This window comes from Sinohyriopsis cumingii, unplaced genomic scaffold, assembly GCF_028554795.1.
Source record: "Sinohyriopsis cumingii isolate HCF-2022 unplaced genomic scaffold, ASM2855479v2 utg001621l, whole genome shotgun sequence".
Lineage (NCBI taxonomy): Eukaryota > Metazoa > Mollusca > Bivalvia > Unionida > Unionidae > Sinohyriopsis > Sinohyriopsis cumingii.
In genome coordinates this window covers 916,284-940,289 of record NW_028316027.1, presented here as the reverse complement: position 1 = coordinate 940,289, position 24,006 = coordinate 916,284, and the positions used below count along the sequence as shown (strand labels likewise).

General features: G+C 38.1%; 1 long non-coding RNA gene across 2 annotated transcripts; it reads left to right on the top strand.

Annotated features, from left to right (window-relative positions):
* Nucleotides 1-222: 222 nt before the first annotated feature.
* LOC149771867 (uncharacterized) lies at nt 223-22,268 on the top strand. 2 transcript variants are annotated; one of them, XR_016418155.1, is made up of 5 exons: nt 223-746; nt 1,262-1,383; nt 12,106-12,220; nt 21,599-21,705; nt 22,158-22,268. It is a non-coding gene; the product is annotated as an uncharacterized LOC149771867 (long non-coding RNA). The 2 variants fall into 2 exon arrangements; XR_016418154.1 differs by lacking the exon at nt 223-746 and having other exon boundaries at nt 812-1,383.
* Nucleotides 22,269-24,006: the final 1,738 nt, after the last annotated feature.

Sequence of the window (24,006 nt, the reverse complement as noted above, 5' to 3'; positions counted from 1 at the left end):
GTGGTACACACACAAAAAACAACCCCAAAACAACACTAACAACATTTTAAAAAACCCACAAAAACGAGTGCCGTGCCGAAGCCACGGGCTAAAATGCTTTATTATCATTTTTTTTTTATTTATAGCATCAATCACAAATTGAAATATATACAGTATTAGCGTTGGAAAAGAAAGTTTTCTTTTTGTTATATTTTTTTTTCTTACCCTAGCGAAACACTTTCTGCAAATGACCTTAATAAAGAAAAATAATAAATTAACCTAAACCACTTTGAATGTCGACCGTATCTTTTATTTACACGGCATCATGCGCGGAAGAAAATACCAACTGAACCGGGATTTCAGACAGCAGATGAATTGAAGTTGATTCATTGAACATCATTAGCAATTGTACAATCAAACAGATGCAACAATGAAAAGTGGAACTATGAAAAATCGAGAATGTTAGATTTGCGAAGGATTTATTCCGAATCATTGTCTGCTAATAGAGAATTCATGTCAGTTGCTGTGTCGGCGATGCACACACAGCGCGCCGTCCAAATGTGAAGTTGCGTTTTGCTGACAGACATAACACTGTGCCATAATTTATCTGATGGCATGTAAAGAAGCTGCTTAAATTATAGTATTTAAAAGTTTCTTCATTTTGTAAGAGCTCAAGAAATTAATTCTGGTTTGAAAGACAAGATGACGGTAAAACTCAGAAGACGTAGCTGTACAGTACCGTTGGTGTTGGAGACGTCATAATAAAGGTAACTGCGTTAACTTCGCTTTTTGTTTGGTAATTTGTTGGATATTATCTTTTGCTGATCTTCTTTGAGCTTGGAGTAAATTTTACATTCTGAACATTTTTATTTGCACTTATCTGCTTAATATGTATTGCTGGGATATCATATAGAATATGAAGTCAGTATAATGGTACTATATTACATATTTGAATGATAAAAGACTGGTAAATGATATAATGATAAACTACAAAATAAATAATTTGCCCAATATCCCAAATATGTTAATTAAAACAAATATTGAATGTAAATTCAGATATAATGAGCAGTTGTAAGAAGTAAGAAATAACATTTTATCCATTGAACCTGTTATGTGTTATCATCATCAGTTTTAAAATAAACACATGGAGACAAGTTTGCTTAAATTCTAAAATTAACACACACACACACACACACACACACACACACACATATGGTATTTTAATCTAATACAGAAATGGTGACATTGATATATGCAGACCAATAGTTTTTTTCTTCTACAGATATAAATTAAAAAGCCTAATTCTGAGAGTTTCACCTACAACATTCATGATGGGAAAGGGCCACTAATTAAGAGCTGACATATGTGGAAGAAAAATACCATCCATGTTGAAAAGGGCTAGAGGTAATGTGAGAAAACATAATTTATCAATCTTATTTAACATTATTGTTGATATTTTATCTCAACTGGTCAAAAGGCTAAGTGGGTTTATGTAATGGTCCAGAGTGTGTTATTTATTTCACATCCCCTTCTGTCTTTCAACAGTAAGAAATTAGCTACTTTGGAGTCCATAGTTCTGATCAATTTGTTTATATAAAACTTGGTTTTGGGCTTAAATCAACATCTTGGATAAATCTAATAATGAGCAAAATCCAAGTATATACATGTGATCATGTATAAGATTAGTTGAGTTTTTTAACCAGCCTAAAAGCCATACTTCCACAATATAGGCTAAAATCATTAAGTTGTCCTTGAAGTTTGATGAGTGTTAACCATTAATAATAATAAGGTGATCTTTCATCTGAGTATGTTACCACCGCATGCAATATTTATACATGTAGTGCAGTTTTTACTAAACGTAGAATACATGCTTATATAAATGAGATCTAGATTGAAGAAGTGAAGATGCATACAAATACATGAGGTTATAACCACTACTGCTGATTCAAGTTTGATCATGCTTGGCCATTGGGCTTATAGAGTCAAGTTTCACAATGATGCTTATTATGAGTGTGATAAAGGTATGGTAGTGAAGTGACCTTGCATCTGATTGGCAGAGTTTCTTATGATTTGCACAACAGTGTTTATGATCCAATTTAGATCTGACTTGTTTAATTATTTGCTTGTATGTCTGAGGCTATAAGCAAAATCTATGCATATAATGTGGTGGTTCTACATCTCACTAGCCATTCTTGCTACTGCTCTTAAAACTATTTCTCATTAATTTCATCAGACTTGGTGAATAGATTTATCTCATCAAGATATAGCAAAAGAGCAATTTTGTAAAAAAAATATTCATTCATATTAAACTCAAATTCTGCATCTGATTGGTTGACCTTGCAAATACTATAAGGGCTCTATTTCTGACAAAAAGATTATTTTGATCTAATGTAGCAGAAATGCTTATATGATCAAAACATTGAACATATTTGATGACAAATAAGAAATAGTTTTTCATGCAAATTTGATAAACATTGATAAATCGGTTCATATCATTAAAAGCTTGGAAGAGTTTGATTACATGTGAGACCATCACATATTAATCATTCTTTATTTAGAGAATTATTTTTGTCAGGATTTAGTAAAATATGTAAAATCAATATGGACTGGTTTTGTTATGTACAGCAACACTAGTTGTTTACTGAGTACTGAGGGAATTGGAGTAAGGCAAGGGTACATTGCAGTAGGTAACCTGGTTGACTTGATAACAGGATTTTAACACAAACATTTTTATCAGGAGTCTAGCATACTAACCATTGATTCACTGCAGATCCTGCCCCCATTAGTTACCTTTTAATACATAAAGCATTTGGGTTTTTCATGTCACAAATCCCATAGGGATTAAAATTAACATCATAGGTCTCACTGGATAGTTTCGTATTTTGACATCCCTCTAATTTTTAAGGTAGAAGGCATGAACCTAATTATCACAAGCCTAGCATTTATAAATTTACACATAAGCTAAATCTATAATGTGGTTCAGATTTACTTTGAGTTAGGCATGGAAATAGGTTGGCTTGTTGGTGACTGCCTGTCACAGTTAGATGAGCATTGGAGATCATATGCGTAACTTAGTCTGCAAATGAGCTGCCGACTTTTATTTGTGTCTGCTACAGAGGTAAATATAAAAAAATCTTGATGGTAGAGGGGTGATGAAAAGTATGCTAATTTGTTATAGTACTAGTGAACTTTATTCATGCATAAGGCACATACTGATTCTTTTAGTTGCCTTGTCACAGAAAAATATTGAAAATAGCTATTTCTAGTAAAAAATGAATGTAAAATGTACCTGCATCCTGTGACCCTACCAGAACCAAACTAAAAGCTCAAATTTGTGCAGCTGCTTTTGCTCATCACAAACATAATTGGGAGTATAACTGCTAACCCTACCCTCTAGCACACATTTCATTCATTCATTGGATTAAAGTCACGTGCACCTTTCGGTATGTGCGACTGTTTAGTTTGTACACGTTTGTGTACTTTTTGAATTTAGCGATTAACTTATACAATGCCCCCAAGCAAGCAAGCCGAAGCCCAGGTGCCCCAAAAGGTCCCGCCCAGGCTCTCATCGCTGCAACCTTCTCCATCGTTGTACTCCGTTGGTGGTCTGTTTCTGCATCCTGCATCTCCTTCCTCTCTCATTTCAGGCAGTAACCGAAGCACACCAGCAGCAGTATTATGAAATTTTCGTTGCAATCAATGCCCAGTTCCCTATATTTATTGGGCTATTCCTGTACTATCTTGCCAAACATGTGATTGTCACATACGCTTCAGATATTCCTGAGTTGTGAATTTTCCTATCTTTTGTAAGGTCTATTAAATTTTGTGTACTTTGCGTACTTGAATTTTCCGAAAATTTTTTCACATCTAGTAGGCTTTTAGTAGCCCTTTATTTTGTTTTGGAGATCTCAATTTGGTTAAGTATTTCGTACGTGTGGCTTTAAACCAATCAGTGTGTTTCAGGGCCAGTAAGTTGTTGGTCAAAAGAGGGCTTTCGTGGGTCAGAATGAAAGCCCTATGTGGTAAAATTTGTTTGTAAAAAAGAAAAAAAAAAAGAAAAGAAAAGAAAAAAAGGTGGGTAGGGAGTGTGTATGCTATATTTGTGTGATGGCTATAGACATTTTTGTTCGTTTTTCTGCTTTTCCCACATATCCCGACAACACACATTCACGCTCACTTTCTCATTCACACTTATAAGTAGATGTGGGGGGGGGTGGCCTTATTTCTTTTGTTTGATTTCGGGAAGGCAATTCTTTTCATACTGGGGGGTGGGGGTGGTTTGATTATTTGAGGCATACTCTTTTCATTGTTTCTGCCTTCATTCCCCAAGGTCTGCAAGTGTCCTGTTCTTTCTTCTTTTACTGCCTTAGGACGTTTAACTTCATCCTGTGCCTTTTCCTGCTCTTCTTTATTTCAGCTCTTTCTGCCTTATCCCGTGTCCGTTTCTATTTTGGTCTTCTCGTCCTTTTGATACTGCCATGTTCGCCTGAGATGTTTTCTTCGAGGGAGGTGGTTTGATTGCCTTTGTTTCCCTTCGCTTTGACCACTTGGCTATTTACCTGTTATTTTTGTTTAGCTTAGCTATTTGTGATTTATTTTAATGTATATTTTTTTTTTTTTATTTTTTTATATTTTTTTAATTTTTTTTTGATCCTACGGGACCTAGCATGCCGTTATAATTCCGAAACAGTGATTTTGTAATATTTTGTCCTTATCTGGTTTTTATTGTTCGGGTTATGATCGGCTGTGCCAGTCTGTGAACCCACGATACCGAGCCGGCCGTCACAATTCCCAAACAGTGATTTGTAATATTTTGACTGGTCTTTGATTTAGTTTTTAATATTTTTTTTTTGTTTTTTGTTTTTTTTTTTTTTTTTTCCTTTTTTTCTTTTTTTTATTTTTTTTTGAACCTACGGGGCCTAGCATGCCATTATAATTCCAAAACAGTGATTTTGTAATATTCGTCCTTATCTGGTTTTTATTGTTCGGGTTATGAGCGGCGGTGTCAGTCTGTGAACCCACTAGCCCGAGCCGGCCGTCACAATTCCCAAACAGTGATTTGTAATATTTTGATTGGTTTTTTTTCTTTTTTGGTTCGATCTTTTAGGTTTATTGGTTTTAATTTCTTTACATGGTCTCTCTTTATACCCAACCCTTCATTCGGTTTAGATTTGTCCCCTTTTGCCTATTTTGTTAATGAATGTCATGATGTTATTATAGGTCATTCCTATGTTATTGTTTTTTGCCACAAGTAACTCCGGGTATGTCCACCGTTCTCCTATTTGTTCCTGTTGAGATTTTAGTTCGGCCCTTTCCTGGTTGTATTTGGGGCATATATTTATTAAGTGTGCGATTGTTTCTGGAGTTGGGCAGTAGGGGCAGTTTTCGGTTGGTCCCCTTTTTATGTGTTTCCCTGCGCATCCTGCCAATAGTGTTTTACCTGTTCTTATTCTATTTATTATTGTTATATCGTATGGATTTTTGAAGGTCGGACTTTCGACTTTTCTACTTACTTTTTTCATCATCGTGTGTATTAGACTGTTTGCATCCGATTTTTCCCATAGCTCTTGCCACATGTCATTGATCTTGTCCCATGTTATTGATTTCAGTGACGCTGTATGCTATATTTTGGGCTTTTGGTTCGTTTGTGGCGTTTTCTGCTTCTGCATCTGCTTTGTCATTGCCTGGGATTATGGATGTGAGAGGGTATCCATACGAATTCAACGTGTTTGTTGTTTTTTTCAATCTCTTTAAGTAGCGATCTTGCATGATTAATCATATTAGGTCTGCTCTTGGATTGGTCTGTTGCTAACGATTGTAGTACACTGTAAGAGTCGCTTAGAATGACTGCCTTAGTTGTGGGGTATGTTTTTACGTATGTTAATGCCATTAGTATTGCCATGAATTCTACCGTGTATATAGCGCATTGGTCTGGGAGTCTTTTTCCAACGGCGACATCTAATTTTGGGATCACTATCCCTGCTGCAGTTTTATTTGGATTTTTGGTTTTTGATCCATCTGCGAAGATTTGCGTGTATGTCTCGTATTTGTTGTCAATGTACGTTAGTATTGATGCTCTTAGTCCTATCGGGTCATTTTGTTTTTGTCCTAGTTTACGTAAGCTAAGATCTATTTGTGGTGTGGAACAGGTCCACGGGGGGTCTGGGTAGTACCTTATTTTTTCTGGGTTGATATTTGCGATTTGAAATTTCCTTTTTAATTCTATAATTATTTTCCCACTAGGTATTTTTTTATTTTTTCCTTTTGTATCGAATGGTTTGTCGCATGCTAAGAGGGCTTGTAGCGTGAGGTGGTTGGGTTGGTGTATTGATATTCGAGTCGAGTATCGCAGCATCAATTCCTTCCGCCTTAGGTCTAGCGGGGGTTCTCCTACTATTATTAAGATATCTTGTGTGGGGGTACCATTTAGGACGCCGGTGCATACCCTTAGCGCTTTTGATTGGACTGTGTCTAGTTTCTTTAGTAACGTGGCGTTCGCCGCTCCATATACCTGGCAACCGTAGTCCAATTTTGCTCTTATAAGTGCTCTATATAGGGTAACGAGTGTTTTTTGATCAACCCCCCAATTCACCCCTCTGAGGTTTCTGTGGAGGTTGATGTCTCGTTTGCACTTCGTTACGAGTTCTTGGATATGAGCTGCCCACGTGAGTTCGTGGTCGAATACCATACCTAGGAGGGTCGCTTGTTTTTCGAATTTGATGGGTACCCCCTTTAGGGTTAAGTTTGGAGTGGGTGGGGGGTGGCCACCTCCCGGATTGAAAACTATGCCTACTGTTTTTAGAGGTGACAATTTAAATCCCCATTTATCTGTCCAATTTCCTATATCGTTTAGTCCTTTTTGTAAGTGCTTGGTCGTTTCTCTGCTGGCTGGGTTGCCAGTTTTCCATACGGCGCTGTCATCGGCGAATTGGGATAAGTCAAGGTGGTTGGGTTTTACCGCTGTTTCCAGGTCGTTTATCATTATATTAAATAAAGTTGGGCTGATTACGCTTCATTGTGGCGTGCCATTTTCCAGTTTGTATCGTTCGGAGTAGTCTTGTCCTAGTCTGACTTGTATCTTTCTATCGGTTAGGAAGTTAGCAATAAATTTGTATATATTGCCAGTTATTCCGTATGGTTTAAGTTTACTTATCAGTCCCTTAGTCCACATTAGATCATATGCTTTTTCCATGTCTAAGAAGATGGCTGTAACATATCTGGATTTTTAAAATTTTTCTCTAGATGCTAATTTGACAGCGGTTTCTAGTCTCATGAGTTGGTCTATTGTGCTTCGGTAGTTGCGAAACCCGCTCTGTGTATTAGCTAGTAGTCCTTTGCTTTCTAAATGGTATTTCAGCCTGTTGTTTACCATAGTTTCCATTATTTTACATATATTGTCTGTTAGTGATATGGGCCTGTATGATTTTATATCGCTTGAGGGTTTTCCAGGCTTAAGAATCGGGACCACTACTGCCTTTTTCCATCTTATAGGTATGGTACCGGTTTCCCATATTTTATTAATGAGGTTAAGTGCAATTGTGACAAGTTTTTTGGGTAGGTTCTTGTACATTTCATACCCCAAAGTATCCTCCCCGGGGGATGTGGTCTTTTTGCCGGCGAGGGCCTTTCTCCATTCGGCTTCTGTAAACGGAAGGTTTAGTGGGCCGTCATTATTTCCTGCTTCCTTTATGTTGTCAGAGTTGCTTTCCTCAAATTGCCTTTTATGATTTTTAAACTTATCCTCTAAGTTGGTATTGCTACACATGTTGGCGAAATAGTTTGCGAATAATTCTGCCTTATGTTTGTTGTTTTGTCCAGGTATGTTGGGGGTTATTGATTTAGTTTTGCCTCTCATTTTTTTAATTCTTTGCCACACCTCCTTCGATTTTGTGTTAATATCTAGTTTTGAGCAGAATTCTCTCCATGAGTTTTGTTTAGCTATCATAATAGTTTGTTTGGCAGTTTTTTCCTTTTCCTTGTAGTAGTTAAAGTCCCTATTATTTTTAGTTCTTTTGAATTTGTTTAGAGCTCTTTTTTTCTCTTTAATTGCTATTTTACATTCATTATTCCACCAGGGCACCGTGGGTTTGGGTGCTACTCCTTTAGTTTTAGGAATTGTTTCTTGGGCCATTGTGTTAATGGTTTCTATTAATTTGTCATTAAAGGTGTCAATGTCCCGGTGATATATGGTTTCTGGGTCAATTGAGTCACCTATCTGTTTGAACCTAATCCAGTTGGCCTGTTCGTATTTCCATCTTGGTGTGAAGGACGCTTTATTTTGAGGTATTCTAATTTGTATTTCTATATTTATAAGGTAATGGTCACTTCCCATAGGGTCGCTTTCATCAACTTGCCAATCAGAAATGCCTGTTAATCTTGGTGTGCATAGAGATAGGTCTATTGCTGATGTGTGGCCTGTTCTGTCATCTATCCGGGTGTGCATTCCGTTGTTTAGAAAAACTAAGTTGCATTTTTGTGCCCATTTTTCTACAATTTTTCCTTTAATGTCCGTCTTTTGACTCCCCCATAGTTCATTGTGCGCATTGAAGTCCCCGCATATTACCACCCATTCTCCACAGTCTTTAATCATTTTGATTGTTTCGTCTGCACTTAAATTGCGCTGCTCATTTGTTTCATAGAGGTTAACGATTAGTACCTGCTTAGTTTGAGCGGTTATTTTGACTATCTGTATTTCGAAGTCATTGGGCGGTCTACTATCTGTTAATTTATGCATTTCTGATGTAATTCCATCTCTAACAAAGGTTGCTAACCCCCCTCCTCTTGCTGTGGGGGATCGATGCTTTAGGTATTTGGTGTTGTAGCCTATGATGTTTGGGATACGTGAGGTATCATTTAGGTGGGTTTCCTGTATGCATATAACATCTGGTTTTCTTTCCTGTTCAAGTATTTTGTTATTTAGTTGGTCAGCGTGGGCCCTAAGGCCGCGTGCATTCCATTGCCATATTTTGATTTCTGCTCTGGAATCCATCTCTAGTGCAAAAAGTCTTAATAGTTTGTTTAATTTACTGTTGTTTTCGTTTTATGCGTGTTTCCTACCAGTGAGGGTGCTACCTATTTATTTTGTTTTTGGTATCCTGATTTTTGTTTTGGCCTGCTTATAGTTTACCCCATGGGAGATCATATATTCGACTATTAGGGCTTCTCTAAGAGCCCTGGGGCATTCTGCGTGGTTTGGTTTGTGGTTACCACTACAGTTAGCGCAGTGCTGATTGGTGGCGCTACATGTTTTCCGGTCTGGGTGGTGAAGACCACATTGATTGCACCGGAATAGGTTTCCGCAACTCTTAGAGTAATGCCCCCAATTTTTGCAGTTGCCACAGAACCGTGGTTTGTTTTTGAAAGCAAACATTTTTTTAGCCTCGAGTTTTTCGGCTATTTTGATAGTTTCTGGGGTGGCGCCCTTAAAAAAGAGTACCACTGCAGTGCTATCCTTTCCCCTTCTTGTTTTTAGGCGGATTGCTTTCTCTACTTCCTGTCCTTTACTCCTTATGTAGTCTACTATTTCATTGGTTTTATTTTGAGTTGATACGTATATGACTCCTTTGTTGTGTGTTTTTGGGGGGTTTGGGTCTATGTGTTGTTTTGTTCTGTTGTGTCTAGTGACCTGAACATTTATTTGGTCTATTCTTTCAATTTCCATATATTTGGCAATCTGTTGTTCAGTGGTGCATTTGATTATCAGCAAGTCGTCTCTAGTGCTTTTAAGCGTGAATTCTCCTTGGTGATGTTTGTTCAATTGCCATGCTATGGTTTTAAAGGTTAACTTCGTTATTTTGGAATTTACTCCCTTGACGAAGAGAGTCAGTTCAGCGGGGTGTTTCTTGTTTTGGATATTTTGCAGACTGGTCTTTTTTTCCCTGGTGTTTGTCTCTTTAGCTGACTTTGTTTCGTTGTCCATAACCGGCTTGCTGGGTCTTGTATTCTGACAGTTAGTGTGTTCCTTATTCTTTCTAACTGGTATTTGGGATTTGGTTTTCCTATTATTCTTACCTTTTGTTGAGTCGTGTATGACTGCTTTATTTGTGGTAGGGTGAGGGCGTTCTGTTTCATCTAGTAGGTTCTCAGTTTGAGTCCCCTGGCTGCTAGTGTTTTTAACCAGCGTGGTCTGGGTTGTTTTTGTGCTTGTTGAGTATTGTTCCTCAGTTTAGGTACTCATGTCGGATGTAGTTTTGCGGTTACTCGGTAGATTGTCCACATTCTCGTTTACGCTTGGTGACAGGTAGAGTCTACTCATCGAGTCAGTTGGGGTCGAGTTGAAAATTGGCGTTAAGAACTGTATCTGTCGTTTTTCTCTTAGGGGGGATGAGACTGCTTCGGAGTAAGTTTGCCTTAGTTTATCTGCCTTTAGGTTGACCAGGCAGCTGAGATAACTATTTGATGATGTGACATTAATTTTGTTGTTATCCATCTTGAGTTTCTTTATTTGATGTAAGGTATATATGACGGGATATTTCTTTAGTTTTAATCCTGGGTTTGTTTTGATTTCTTGCAATTTATTTGAGTTTAATTCTAGCTTAAAGCTATCTGTCTTAACTATACTTTATTCTACTTAGTACTATGAAAAAGCAACAGCTGTAAGGGGATATGCAAATAGCTTTTATTCTGATTTGTGTAATTAATTATTATATTACTATTATCCAATTTAAACTTATTGAAAATTATTTTCTAGCCAAATGGTCAAAGTAAAAGGTTTTACTTACCCCGATCCAATTTTCTTTTTAAGATCTTTAGAGTTTTCAAATACAGCCTTCTAATTATACAAGTTTCATTACATTGGTCAATAATTAGTCACATGTGATGACACTTGTAACTAATCAAACCACAGCAACTGAGAGCAGACTAAGCACTGATATTTATATGGTACAGTGGCAATATACAGTCTGTCTGCCGCAACACATGAAACAAACTGGACAAATCTGAAAGCCTTGAATTTGACTTTATTTATCTGTATGGTAGAACAGAACCTGAGTTGAAAAGCTTTTAAAGAAAGACCTTGATATCAAACCTAATAATAACTGCAGGAGTTATATTATGGATAATTAACCATTCTCTCAGTTTCAAACTGGGCATTCCATCCCATGGGGTTCTAAATGTAAACCAAGTGTAACTGATATCCTAATGAACTGTAAAGACCATAGCAGCACAACAGCAGGGGACCAGGCATGTCCAGATCCAGAAATCACAGACCAGTTTCAAACTGATGATGAACCACATAAAAATTACACATCTGCTAGAACTTATGTTATGAAGATAACTTAAATTGCATTATTATTAATCCTTCTCCTCACATTCATCATAATTGAGATGCATCATATATGTTTTATTGTAAAATAGTTTATGCAACATAATTCAGTGAAGACCTTTGCTGCCAATTTACCAGTGAACCATTTGTTTCAATGAACATATTTTATGTTGTAACAAGGAGCATCATTTAAACATTATGATACACTTATCATACCTGTATATGAAATCTTAATACTAACACTTATACTTGCAATACTACTACTAATAAAAACACCTGCATTGATAATTTGATTATGTTCAATTGGACTTGTATCTAAATGATCACCAGCTGTATGAAAAGACATATTTTAATATATAGATATTGGATGGAATACTAGTTACCACAATTGAATAGTCATATGATAAATGATATATTATTTTAAACAATTTATATTTGCAGTGAAACATACTTTTACATTATTTTCACTTAAATTTCATTTATAGAGCAGTATACTCTGCATTCATTAAATTACTGAAATGGTTATAATACAACAACAAATACTGCAACTTCCAGAATCACAAAAATCAAAAGATATAAACAAAAACTTCCCTACATGTATCAACAGTTGTCACTTAATAGACAGAACTCTGAAGATTTAGAATAGGATGTTAACAAATTAGGTATTCAAGTTAAAAAGAAAAAAATACCAAGTAAGCTTACTACCAAAAAATCAAACAATAACAGTGAATTTTAGTACATTCCCAGGAAACAGAATATATGATTTTTCTTAACTTGATCTGATACATCTTAAATCTATAGAAAATGATTCATATTGTATGACTAAAATATTATGTAAACAAAAATTCCATCACTTTTTTCAGATGCAACATGCATACCCCAACCCATCCTTCTTGATCATAAAGTATACCAGCATTCCACTATAAGATGGGGAGCTGTAGTGGCTCAGTGGTTAGCTTTCTGGACCTGTGAAATAAGGTAGGTTCAAATTCTACCATCAGACCAACCTGGGTTAGCTACCATGGTGTGTCCTTGGGCAAGGCACTATACTTAAAGTGCCTTGGCACTAAATAACTTACTTGTGTTGGTTTACCATAAAAGGCCAAACCAAAACACAAAAAAACAACAACTTTAAAATATGAGTTTTGTCAATACTAAGTAATTGAAAATCATACTGAAGAAATGTTTTTGTTAATACAGATTAATGGATCTAAAAAATCTCTTTCTTCTGCAGGAGTTTAAAATGTTAAATTAAAAAGGTCATGATACACATTGCTTTGTTCGTACACATCAGGCTCCGTAACCCATATCCAACTAAAAATTTTAGTAGAGTCTGAATAAAACATATTTTAATCTGGATGATAATATTCTTTCTCCATTCATATATTACACCACCAAGATTGATCCAAATAAGATTACATTTTACTATAACACTGAGGATGAGTATGCCTCTTAACAACTTACAAATGTGGAGAGAATGGAGTTAAACTGAACTTTGATTTCTTTTCAACCATAGCACAAGATGATCATTTATTATGAAAAAACCTGAATAAAGTTGGAGTTCATAACCATGACAGTCTTGATACAATATAAATTCAATATATTATTGTTGTCTTGAGGTATAGTTCTGTATATTACAATCTCACACAAGATCAGGGTATATTTTAGTACCATACAGTTAATTCGGGATTGTATTAATACCTATTCTGGTGAATGAACATTAAATAAGATTTATTATTTTGGAACCAGTTGCAATAAAGTTTACTAAACAAGAGAAAATATGACTTTACTATAATATCTAAAATGTAAAATCTGCAAACAGAATACTTGCTTGACTTTACACTTCAACTATATCATAATATTTATTTGAAATGAATTTATACAAATGGCATTAAATTGGGTTTCAGGCTGGTAATGACAATGGTAGTAGTGAATAGGGACGGTCTAGGGACTAGGGAACTTCCATGTTAAAAAGGGTATATCCACTCTGGGGACTATGTAATTTAACATGGGAGAAAGAAAAAAAAATATCCATTCTAGGGACAAGGGGAATTTAACATGGGAGAAAGAAAAAAAACTATTCACTCTAGGGACAAGGGAAATTGAACATGGGGAATAAATCGTGGGACTGTCTTGGGACTAGGGGAAATGGAACAGGGTCGGGACCCTATTTTAATAAGGTCCCGACCTGATGGGTCTATGAAAATGGAACAGGCGAAAATTGAAACAGGGAGGGGTCTCTATTTTTTTATTATTTTTTTAAACAAAAAAATAAAAAAAGGGGTAGGCAATTGAAAGTCAAGATCTTTTCGAGAGATAGGAATGGCCCTGAAAAGGGCCTTTGGTTTTATGTTAATATACCCTTAACATAAAGGGCATCTGTGACATCTTCTTCTTGACCTTAGGCTGTGCCTGACTGCAGGACCATAGATTAAGACTCTTTTGAGGCATCCTTGATGCTCCACATAAGATTCTTCGCATCCACAGGCTGGTGTCTGTCCTGTGGATAACTGTCCAGTTGGATCGGACATACATTGATATGTCCGTCCGGAACATCATCGAAGACACAAGCGTTGAAAATTGTACATCGGTCCACATGTTGGGGTGCTGAGTAACAGGTGAAGGAATGCAGTGAACTGTACTTATTTATAGGGGGAGGAAGGATTGAAACGGATTGAGTTTGTTGACCAATCCAAACACGCGTTACAAAATTCAGTCAGCCCACGTCCAATCCGAAGAGAGCAGTCTGTGACGTCACATAGTCTATATAGATTCGCTAGCGCCTGTGCGTAGTCAATCTAAGCGACAGTTTTTCAACATGACGGAAACTCAGAAAACGATCAGTTTGGGTGCACTGATGGTGGAGACTACCCAAGGGAACCCAGACTTACTTTCAGAAGAGGTGAATTGGGATTTTGTGGATTTTTTTACCTTGCAAGAATTTGTTCCTGAACCTTCGTCACCTTCTCCTTCATTACCGCACATGGAAAATTTTAGACAGAGACAGAAAGAAGAATTGGAGAAATTTATACAACAGCAAAAGGAAGCGGAACAAGCTTTTCTCCTACAGCAACAGCAGCAAGAAGAAGAGGTAAGAAAAAAACAAGAAGAAGAAGACGCAGCAGCAAAGAAACAAGGGTGTCAAAATCAAACGGTCACGGTACTGTTAGACATTTTAGTTAAGAAGTCTGAAACAGATGTATCAGACTTCTTTATTACGGCCGAAGAGAATACGACCTTCCCAAGCTAAACACTCCAACCCTGTGACTACGCCTACTGCACCATCCTTAGTGATTTCAACGAAATCATCATCAACAGTACGCAGTCCAGAAGTAGGCCTTGGCCATGGCAAAGGCTTAAGACAGTTAAAGTTGATTGTTTAAACTCACCCCTTACACCAAAAAAGGCCCTTTTCAGGGCCATCCACGTCTCTCGAAAAGAGATAGGCTTTCAATTGCCAATAACTAAAAAAAAACATTTTACCCAATAGTACCTGTCTGTGTATGAGTGTGCGTGAGTGTAGGTTCTTATTTTAAAATCAAAACCCAAAGACACTTACCTTTTATAATTAATTTATTCTTTTATAAATATTTACAATTCACAATTCACAACAGAGCACTTTAAAAAGTTCATAGACTTATTCTGTCTCATTGTTCACTCTCTGTTTTTTTAATTTCTTCACCGTCATAGTCTTTTCCTCCTCTTCCTCCTCACTTTCTTCCCTTCTTTTCTTCTCCTGTTTCTTTTTCTTCACCTGTCTGTTTTCTTCCTCTTCTTCTTCCTCTTCCTCTGAAGAATCCCTCTCTTCTTCTGACTCCTCTTGTTTCTTTTTTGGGCAGTCTGGTGACCAATGTCCTTTTTCTTGACAATAATAACAGGTATCTTGACTTTTGTCTCTTCTAACCCCTTTTTTTTCTTTTTTGACGGTCTGGACACTCTGAAGACCAATGCCCTTTCTTCTGACAGATATAGCAAGTATCTTGACTTTTATCTTGAAAGGAAGGAGAGTAGTCCCTCGGCTGGTCTGAAGAGAATTTTCTAATGACCCCTCGCAAAGCTCTGATGAAACGTTCAATCTTGGTAGTCTCTTCCATTGTTGTGCTCAGTTTGAGAGTGAAATGAATAGTGAAAGGACAAGACACATACCCTTTATATACGCTGGTCTGCTATGACTATAAATTAATCCATGGTGTTTAAACTTTAGTCATTTGACTTTTTGCTATCGAGATGAAATGATCCAATTCATTTGAGAAGAAAGAAGAACAAAGTAAGAGGCAGAAACGTGATCTATCGCCTCGTACTAGGGCTGAAGTCTTGGCACAAATTCATGCCAGTGATTTTGAAGAGGACATGAGTGAACCAGAATCCAAACCCTCTAAACAAAGTTTACCACCCTTAGTCAACCCTGAAAAGTACTATGACATTCGAGAGACGGAAAAGCGTCCCTCTAGAAAATTTAGAACTACGGCTTACAAATACACAGTGAAGTTTAAAGATTTCAAGTCTGAAGTACTGTTAGAGAAAGCAAAAGGGTTCATCACCGACATGTGGGATTCTTTGCTCACCACACTCAAGCGACAATGTCAACCCAAAGAAGATGATCGCTTGAGACTTTCCATACAACATGACGGCTTGAAATCCCCTGTTTGGATCGAGTTTAGCAGCCCTGCAGAATTGACCACTTCCAAAGTCATGGACAAGATTCAACACGTGCAACAATCTAATGACCAGTTTGACATCACCGATGGAAAAGCCACACTGGACATGACCCACGTCTCTCCTCCTCAAGGGACCGGACAATGCAGAAAGACCTTATTGGTCAACAACCTTCGCATTACCAAAACAAGTCTTGTCCAAATTAACAATTTTCAAGACCACATGTGTTTAGCCCGAGCCATCGTGGTGGGATGAACCTATGCCGACAAGAACGACACGGTAGAATGGAAAAGAGCCTGGGAGAACATTCGAAAATCGAACCGAGCCAAACAACGAAATGAAGCAGAACTTCTGTTACAACAAGCATGCCTGTCCAAAGACACATCCTGTGGCATTCCTGAGATGCAAAAATTGCAAGATGCCCTAGCTCCACGATACACCTTGAAAGTGCACCCTCAAGAAGTGCGCGGGTCTCTGTTGTTTCGAGGGAAAGACTTTAAGGATGGAAAATACATTCACCTCTATCATCACGATGACCATTTCGATACCATTACCACTATCACTGGATTCCTGGGATACAAATATTACTGTGAGAAATGTGACTTATGATGGTTATAATAATCGAGAGCAACACAAACATTGTGGATCGAAATGCTCAGGATGTTTGGCCTCTCAACCCTGTCTGAGCGAAGGGCAAGAACCAGTGCATTGTCCTGCTTGTCTGCGCACATTTGTCAGCCCTGCCTGTTACCAACAACATCTGAAGATGCAAGGTTCACAGAAGAAATGTGCTTGTCAACTCCTGAGATTGTGCCCAATGTGTGGACAAGGTCTATGTATCAACAGTACCAAGGCACACGTATGTTCAGGAAAGAAAAAATGTCACATTTGTCACTGCATTGTGGACTTGGAACACCAATGCTACATACAAAAATACCAATCCCAACCAGAGAAAGAGGATGGTCACAAGAAGAAGAAAGGCAATTTCATCTTTTTCGATTTCGAATGCATGCAAGAGATCAGTATTCACATTCCTAATTTCTGCGTGGCTCATCGAGCGTGCGAGAAGTGATTCAAGAACCTATCTTGAGTTATTGCCCTCACTGCAGTAAGATTCCTGGAGGGCGTGAAAAAATCTTTCAAGGACCGAACACACTAGCCGATTTCACACAATGGGTCTTAGACCCCATCGACAAGACGTGGAGCCAAGAGGACATCGAACATTATTATGGAGATTGTCATTGTCATGCCACGGTGATGGCTCACAATTTCTCCGGATATGATGGACAGTTTCTTTTGAGATGTTATACGGAACGTGGCATCGAGCGTCCTAAAATCACTTTGAACGGAGCCAAAATCATTTTCATGCAAGTGGGACAAGTGCAGTTTAAAGATTCGATGAGCTACTTAGCCATGCCTTTGAGTCGAATGCCTAAAATGTTTGGAATGACAGAAATGGCTAAAGGGTACTTTCCACACTTTTTCAATACAGAAGCCAATCAACACGCCGTTCTACCCCATTTGCCTCAGGCTCACTATTACGACCCTGACAACATGCGTACCGAACGAGAAACTTTCTACGCTTGGTACCAGGCTCACGCCTCCGACCCTTTCGACTTTCAGGAAGAAATGCTAAAGTATCGTCGTTCCGACATGGACATTTTACGGCGATGCTGTGGAAAATTTCGAGAACTGTTCATGGAACACGGAGGGGTTGATCATTTAAAAGAGGCTTGCACCATTGCCAAAGCGTGTTCCTTAGTCTACCGACAACGATTCATGCTTGAAAACACTGTGGCTGTCATCAGTCCTCAAACGACCAACTATGTCAAACGTCAATACTCGGTCAAAGCCCCATGCTGGTTGCATTACTTGTGCGACAAGGAAGACAAATGGATTCAGCATGCCCGCAACGGACAGGGCGAAAGATCATCGGAATGCATTCGGTCAATGGCTGGGACTTAGAAAACCCCAAGATCATGTACGAGTTTAACGGTTGCTTATTTCACGGATGTCCCGTCTGTTACCCTGACCGCGGCACTAAAAATCAGTTCTTACAACGAACCATGGAAGACTTGTACCAGGCCATTTGTCAGCCACGCCTAAAGTTAGAACAGGAAGGATACCAAGTGGTGGAAATGTGGGAACACAAATACAATCACCGTTTGAACACCGATCCCGAGTTTAAACGCCTCATGGAAAGTTACCAGTTCATGGACCCCCTGAACCCAAGTAATAGTTTGTACGGAGGAAGGACCAATGCCACCTGTTTGCTGTACCAAGCTGACGAAGAGAAAGGAGAAGAAATCATATACTTGGACGTGTGTTCACTGTATCCCTACGTGTGCAAATATTGTTGCTTTCCTGCAGGGCACCCACAATTGTTCACCGAACACATCGACCTAAAAAACATTCGACAATACGAAGGCTTGATCAAGTGCAAAGTTTTGCCTCCCACGAACCTATACCATCCCGTCTTACCTCGCCATTGCCAAAGCAAACTTATGTTTCCTTTGTGCCGTACTTGTGCTGAAACGTGCAACCAAGATCAACCTTGTCATCACACCCAGGAAGAACGGGCCTTGACGGGGACATGGGTCAGCGTAGAATTGTTCAAAGCTCTGAACATGGGATACCAACTGTTAGAAGTGTACGAAATTTGCCACTTTCCCAAGACACAATAATTCCACAAGGGTGACCCCACGCAGAAAGGCATTTTCGCAGACTACGTGGATGCCTTTTTGAAACTGAGCAAGAAGCCAGTGGCTATCTGTCCTGGTGTCACACTCCCGAAGACCAAAAGACATTCAGAGAGAAATTCTGGGCACAAGAAGGCATTACTTCAGATCACATTGAGAAAAACGAAGGCAGGCGATCGTTTGCCAAAGTGATGTTAAATTGCTTGTGGGGTAAAATGGCACAATGACCGTGTTTACCCAAGACGGAGTATTTGACCGAACCTTCCCGCTACTTTCAGATGATTCACGACAAAGCCAAATTCATGAAACACGTGGACGTCGTTCGTGAGGATTTGATCTTGGTGAATTACGAAGAAGATCTGAACTTTGTAGAAGATGACCCCTTTGGAAATGTCATCATTGCAGCTTACATGACAGCTCATGCTCGCTTAAAATTGTACGAAGCTTTAGAACTGTTAGGGGAACGTGTCTTGTACTTTGACATGGACAGTTGCATTTATATCAATCACCCGAGTCAACAGCACCCTGACATCGAAGGAGACCGTTTAGGAGCCTGGACAGACAAGCACCCCGATGACAAGATTCTAAGTTTCGTTAGTGGTGGTCCCAAAAATTACGGCTACGAATACTGGGCCAAACAAGGAGAAGTGCACACGAAGTGTAAAGTGAAAGGACTTACTCTGAATTATCGTACCAGTCGAGTGGTCAACTTTGGCATATTGAAAGAAGCCTTGCAGTCTAGAGATAGTGACCACCTATCAACCCAACAAGATTGTACGTTTACCCACACACCACATCGTCAGTCGACCCTTGGAAAAAGTCTATCAAATCGTGTAGCAGAAGCGAGTGCGGCTTCCCACCCACTTTACTTTGCCGTATGGACATGTCGGTATAAAACATTGGTTGTAAGAGGATAGCCACCCATCAGAAGGATGAATTCGCCGCAGCAAGAATCGAGTGAGAAATCCAGTGAGAACTCCAAGTTCAAACCCTACCATTTTCCAGTCTTCTTACCTGACTATTGTGATTGTGCCCGTCGATTGGACATGTTTCAAAAATGGCCTACGGATAGGGAAGGATTACCTTCTTCGTATGTTTTAGCTAGAACAGGATTTGTCTACTTCGGACCCGAGTCAGGATTGGGATACGAAGTACAGTGTTTCGCTTGCGGACTGAAGTTACGAATGGATCTATGTATCTACAAAGATTCAGCTATTCTGGAACATACTCGATGGTCTCCGCACTGCCCTTACCTTTCAATGGCCTTTCCACCCATTAAACTACGGTACAATTATGATGGTACCTTAGAGACGGTACCTTCCAAAACTAGACGTAAACACATTGCATCCTATTTCATTGTTGTTTCTTTTCCACATAATAGCTTATTTTTTATAAAATGTTAAACTTTACTAATCTTTTTTCAAGATCACTTTAGTTTGCAAAAATACATCTTGTCATTTATTGGCATTCTACATTGAATTTTGTAAACTAGCTATAAACCTGACCTAATTACTCAACTTAACTGCTGACAGAAACAGTCTACAGTAAATGTATTTCATTTCTATAGCTCGATGGATAAACATTACATCTTTTAAAGCAGTGCACAGAATAGGCCGACATATCACGAGTCAGGAAAACATGGGGGTGGTATCCCCTGTGTCCAAAATTAATATCATTTTGAATAGAATATTCTAGTGAAAATTGCCTCTTTTCAAATGGTAAGCATTGCTTTTTTTTATTTTCATCAATCTGTCAAATTCGGTATGCATTTTGCTTTAATATTTGAGATGGAAACCTTAGGTGCATAGAAATGTCAGACAGCATTGTACATCATGGATGGTGTCCAACATACTTTTATGATCATAAAACAAAATCCCATTTTTTAGTTATGGCCACTGATTTAAAAAATATTCATCCAAGCTAAATATAATAATAATAATAATGAGGACTTTGTATAGCGCCTAATCTTTAGAAGCTCTAAGCGCTTTGCAACATTAGACAACATAAAAACATACACAATGATATGATTACAAAAACAAACACCATGAAATTAGAAAACATAAAAAACATGCTGAGAATATTTAAGGTAGTTAACATTATTAAGTCATTAAGTTTGTTTTTGTAGTCAGAATAAGTAGTTTTGAGAGCACTCTTGAATGGGATCACTGCGTCTTTGTGTCTAAGTTCAGTGGGCAATTCATTCCATGTTGCTGGGCCCTGGTATGCAAAAGAATGCTGTCCATGTGACTTTGTTTTCATAGTGAGAATAATGAGTATATGATTGTCGGAAGAGGAGTGTAAGTATCTTGCTTGTGTGTACACATAGGTGAGGTCGGATAGGTATGTTGGACTAGAGTCTGTCAGTGAAACGTAGCACAGAGAACTAATGTTGTGTTTGATTCTGGATCGAATGGATAGCCAGTGTTGGGTACAGAGCAGCGGGGAGGTGTGCTCTGATTGTGGTACTCTAAGTATGATCCAAGCAGCTATGTTTTGAACTTTTTGAAGTCTCTGCAGTAGATATTAAGATGAACCAGACAGAATTGAGTTACCATAGTCCAGTCTTGAAAGCAGTAATGAACACACAAGTGTTTTAGTGGCATCAACTGAAAGATATCTGAGAATGGAGCTGATGCGTCTCAGCTCAAGATACGCAGCCTTGCATATGTTCATGACATGTTGGTGCAATGTGAGAGTACTGTCCAGAGTAACACCTAGGTTTTGTACTGATTGTGTGAATTTAATGTTGGTGTTGCTGATATTTATTGTGTGAGGTAAAGGATGTGAATGAGAAAGTCTTTGATAAGTAAGTATGGCTTGATTTAAATTGTGTTTTTCATGTGACTTGCCAGAGATTTTTAAATGAATTGATAAAGTAACTTGAGACACATTTCAAAGTACATGTTTTAAAAATATTCCATTGATTATTGCTGGCATTTAGAAAAATGCAATGCATCCTTTGTTGTGAAACTTATTTTAAAACATTGTATTACTCATGCAGAAGCCTGCTTGAAAACTAATGGCAAAGCAAAGGCAAATGGAATGGAAGAGACCATATCAGAGACCCTCAAACATGCACCCAACCAACGCAGAATGATAAAAAACAAGGTAATCCAAATGACTCTTATTTCATCAATATTGGATTCAGTTTCGTCTTTTAAAGCATAGTATTTGCAAAGCGGATGCATTTCTAAACTGATAACAAAATCAGCTTATCCTATTGCCCAGGACTATCAGAGCTAGAGTCCAGCTAACTACAATATGCATATATCTTGTCTGATCGGACAAGTGCCTCCATTTGGAATTTTTATTCACATGAAATATTTGGATGAAATAAATTCATCTTTGTGCAAATTTATTGCACCATCCACTTGCCAGAAATGACAAGTAAGTGCAAAGTTATCTTGTATCATGGCTTAACGATAGTAAGGGAAGCACAAGTGCAGTGAAGAAAATTTCATACATTTTTATAATGCTGATTAACATGACTTCTGCATATGTAACTAGTGCTGAGATGATATGACTTTATTTAAGCATTACAATTTTGTTTTAATTTGCAGGTGCCTGAGCAGAAGAAGTAATAGATAAACTTTACAGTGGAGTTGGAGACTGATTCTGATTCATAATCTTAATTAAATCTAGAAAATAAACATTAAAGTCATATTAAAATATCTGTTGTATTGTTTCCTTCTTTCATTTTTCTCTTAAAAACAAATGTCTGAACCTTTAGTCTGTAAATTCAGTGGATTCCTTATCAGCCCATCTACTTTTACTTTACACCATGCTACTTTAAAAAAAAAATGAATTATCCCCATTGGGGTAGGTCCCCCCAACCCCCCACCCTACTTTGTCAACTTACCTGCCACATTTAAATCTAATGGAAGGCCCTGCTGTAAAGCCTGTTAGTAAAACTACCCAACAAGAGGATTTCATACATTTGCAACTCCTAGATGGATGGTAATGTTTTCATTTTTGTAATGTAGATTTGGACATTCTTGCCACCAGTATGGAATATGTGTTTCAGAAACACAAGCAGCTTTCATCAGATTTGCATAAAGGTTTTATATGTTGTGAGTATGTTGTAGGAAGTTTTTTTTAAATAACATCATATGAGATGATGCCAGTGGAAATGGCAGAAAAGTGTCTGTATTGTTTTCCAACTACACCTTGTTCTTACAAAATGTGGCTGTTACACATTCCCATGATGATGTCACTGACAGCCATCAGTGAGGAATGCCCCAACAAGCATAATACAAATTGCTTCCGTTGTAATTGTTACAATTCCATTCTGACCACTCCGGTGTCCTAGTGGTTAGAGCGTCCGCCTCAGAAGCGGGAGGTCATGGGTTCAAACCCCAGCCAAGTCATACCAAAGACTTACAAAAATGGTATTAACAGCTACCTCGCTAGACGCTCAGCATTAAGAGGTTAGTGTTAGGACTGATCGGCCTGGTGTCAGGATAATGTGACTGGGTGCAACATCATACTACATGTTTGCAGCATGATGCCCAGTGCTATACATCACTATAAACTGCCACACTGCAGACATCGTAGCAATATGACTGAAAAATTATTCAAGCTACGTTAAAAATCCAATCACACACACACAATTCCATTCTACGATCCAGAACCAACACTAATTCCGTACTACAGTTCTTGCATTTCAATCCAATTTTGCTTTTGAAATGTAGTGCCACTCAATTCATAATGAACCCATTCATTTCAAACACTCGCAAATACTTATTATTCCTGTCTACAACTGAAAAATATCTATATAAAAAAACGTGTAACTGTGTTTTATGCAAGGGCATGGAGATGCACAAAAACTTACACCTGAAGCTTGAATAAAACCCCGACTGTGGATAAGACTTTACCCATCGATTACCCCAGCTTGGGGATAAATTCCGACCGTGGCGATTTATTATATATCCTATGACTGCTCCAGCTTGAGGGCAAAATCCAAGCACATCCCTAAAAGGATAACAAGTATAGCGGCTCTTTACCTTCTGTAAATGCCACTTGAGCTTCCTGATGCTGTTGTATCTGCCATTTGACAGAATCACGAATGTGGATATATTTCTTAATTGCCTCTAGTTGTTGAGCTAGTTTAGCTGTATGAAATTCCTTTGTGCAGACTCACTCATTATTAATATTACAACAGTGATTTAATTACACATCACCTGTCAGCACACCGATGATAAGTCAGTTATTTTATAACACACCAACAAGCTTGCCCCTTGCACCCCCCCCCCTTTTTTTTTTTATTTGGGCACCTGTGGACATGAATCTGCAAGGCTCAAATTGTCATTTTTAATATAAGATCTCAACATTTTTAAGGCCTTAATTTTAAAGACATCCTTAAAACCCCCAAAAGGTTATCAACTGGATCACCAGCCTTCGTTTAGAGTA